Source organism: Porites lutea, chromosome 3 (genome assembly GCF_958299795.1).
Source record: "Porites lutea chromosome 3, jaPorLute2.1, whole genome shotgun sequence".
Taxonomy (NCBI): Eukaryota; Metazoa; Cnidaria; class Anthozoa; order Scleractinia; family Poritidae; genus Porites; species Porites lutea.
In genome coordinates this window covers 44,698,985-44,702,382 of record NC_133203.1, presented here as the reverse complement: position 1 = coordinate 44,702,382, position 3,398 = coordinate 44,698,985, and positions in this window count along the sequence as shown.

Sequence of the window (3,398 nt, the reverse complement as noted above, 5' to 3'; positions counted from 1 at the left end):
GTCTATTGCTTTTATAAAATAACTTTTAGTAGAATGGAGTATTTTAGGTAAAAAATATGGTTCTAGTACCGTGATCAAGTCACGTCTTCTCTCTAAAGTCATCATAAGCCAATCATGACTCACGATTTAATAGCGTTGAACTTTCTCAAAACTCAGTTCAGTCAAACAACAAACAGCAGCACTTTAAAACACGAGTTTTTGCACTCATTACATGATAACTTATGAAAGCTGTTTTACAGGAAAAGTCAACACATATTCATGCGAACGTACAATGAAAGAATACGTTCATCAGACTGTACGCAGCTGTATTTTGTTGAGTCGATCCGTAAGAATTTCGTTGTTACAGACGGAACTGGCAGCTATTGTAATAGAGGACTTCATTCACTTTTAACAAGCCGCAGTGGTTTAAGATTTGTTTTCTGGACTTCGTTATGATCAAGAAATGCTGCGGTAACGACGTGGCTGCATTTGCGAAGTTGTCGCATGTAACTTTATATGCACGTACAGCGACCGATGGAAATATGTCAGTGGTGGAGAAAGGTTTCTTTGCCGTAGCCACATATTGGCGCTAATATTTGTCGATTCGTGAAGTGAGGTGGTTTGAGGTAGGTTATGGCATCGATATCACCGAATAATTTGTGCAAATGTTGGAAAAAACCAGCCCGAAACTCAGACATCTTTCGTCATCGTTGGCAGCTTGTTTACAACTTACAGAGGCCGATTTTGTACCATATCTTGATCAGAGATCTCTTTTTGGAACAATTTCTTTCATCAAGAAATTTAAGTTTGAGATAAAATAAATCAAGAATGCTAAAACTATCCGTTTTGTTGCTTGTTGGCACATCGTTAAGTTTTCCTAGAGACTTAATTTTCTACACCAGAAATTCACACAGTTGTGGTCTTTGTCTGCGATTTGGCATCGTCGTGAAATGTAAACTGTTTTTCAGCTTTGTACTTTATAACTTCCAAAGCTATGGCAGTAGCGAATTGTGACGCTCAGTAATAAAATGTGGAAACCAACGCTTTTAATATTAAGAAGGGCTGGGTAAGTGACTTGTTCTGTTTTTTAGCCTTTCTAAAATCGTTGTTTGCAGATCAATAGCCGGTTTTGTTTAGGGCTCGTGGTCCGGATGCCTTTTTCTATGGGTTTACCGGTATAATAAACCATAGGTTTTTGACCAATCAGATCACGCGTACTATCTCAGTTATTTTATAAATGATGATAAAGTGCAAGAATATTAATGTAGCTCAGCTGCACAGTACCATAATCCGCATGGAAAATCTACCGACTGATAACACTGAACATGAATCGTATTAATGCATCCTTCTATTGTTTTGAACAGGTTATTATTTTTAATGAAGGAAAGAGCGGGTCACTGACGTGGAACAGGAGGTCATAATGATTACGAATCATAACCAACTGTTCCATTTCAGTGACCCCAGTAAGAGTTTTTACGCATGAATTCACCTGTTGAAACTTTGACCAATCGGAGACTAGATTGGTCCTGGAGCGTGACCAAGCTAAAAGCAATTTTTCAAATTCTATTTGTCCAAGTTTTTTTTGTTGTTAGTTAAAGAAACCAAATTCAAGATCTTTATTGGATTTTTTTCGCATCGATAGGTTTCCATTTTCTATAGCAATGGAGGCTCCACCGCACGTGCATGCTGAGGCTCCGCTAAAAATTATTGGGTTTCGTTGAGCGAGGTGTTCTACGATACAAAGAGTATTCGCTTATATTTTTGAAGTAGGTTTAAGCAACTCTAATTTTGCTTGCAACCTGATATATCTTGAAATCGGAAATTGACTTTTTCAGGAAAGCCAAGGATCAGGGTACCGTTGGCGGACTGGCGAACTGTACCAAATCATTATATCTGGTTTCTGCTAGAAGGTGCCCCACCAATTAACTTGACCCTAGTGAATACATCAATATCTTTGGAGGGCGGTTTCTTCAAAAAAGGATTTCGAATAAATCGGACGGGTACCTACAAGTACACTCTACTAGCAGAAAACAATAAAGGAAGTGACTCAAAAACGGTTGACGTAACCGTTCTGGGTAAGGATTCAATGTTGTAAAATTTCATTCAATGTAGATGAGACATTTTGCAATTAAAACAACCATAGTAGTTCGCACAAACAGTTGTGTTGAATTTTGTCCTTATTTTATCTGTTGATGATTCAGTTCATTCGATGGAAAATGAATGTACAAAGTTTTAGTCTACTTTTTCTTGTTTCGCTGCTGTTTTGAACACGGGAAATTTGTGTCCATTTAGGTTTGTAAACAATACGAATTTACCAAGATACAATATTGGAAATTCGGTTTCACCCTTAATCAATAAGTAAAAATGAAAATTCGTTATTAACACTGTATTAATGCATACATCGAAGTGTACAGCTTTCGTGAAAAATTGCCTCTATCAACTGCCTTATTCTTGCCCGATTCATTTTGCAGATTGCAATCATTGGTGTCGCAGTACAGGTTCGATAACAAGTTCTGGTCAAGTTACCAACAAACAAGACTGTAGTAAAAGCAATATAACACATAACTGGAATTGCATTCTGACTACAACCACTGAACTGTAAGTATATTTCCTTTTTCACCTTAAATTAATTGGCCCGATGTTTTCTTACTTTTTAACATTCCCATCGTTTTATCCCAGTTTCACACACAAACTACAAAATGCTCCAAAATCCCGACCCTGAAAATAAGAGAATCTTTTGGCAACCACTATTTACTTGTTTTACTTTAACTGGACAAGAGCGCCAGGCAGTTTTCTAGTTACAAGCACTCTAAATGCTGACGATCAACCTTGGACTTTCAAATGAGCGTCCGTGCAATGCAAAACGAAACTAAGAACTAGACAGACAGACAGACAGATAGATAGATAGATAGATAGATAGATAGATAGATAGATAGATAGATAGATAGATAGATAGATAGATAGATAGATAGATAGATAGATAGATAGATAGTTTATTACAATAAATTCATGGGCAGCCAGAGGCTGAATTGTGTATTTAAAAATAAAACTAAGCTAAAAAATAGAATAATTTACAATACATCAATATTAAAAATATTAAAAATTCATGCATATAATATATAAAAGCATTTAAACCTTATCATTTAATTGTACTTTAGACACGATGACAAAATAAAACTATTCTTAAAACGGTCCGTCTTCCACTTTGGAAGTGCAAAGTGTCGGTGATTTCTTAGTAAATATGGAGCCTTATTAGCTTCAGTTAATAGCTTGTTAAGTTTGTTATCCTTGTTGCCAAGGGCAGCGTTAAAAACCTTGTCACATATGTCCTCGCAATATGAAATAATGGTTGGAATACCAGCTTCATTAAGTGCCTCGTCATAAGACAGACTGGGGCAAATGATCGATAATGCCCCTTT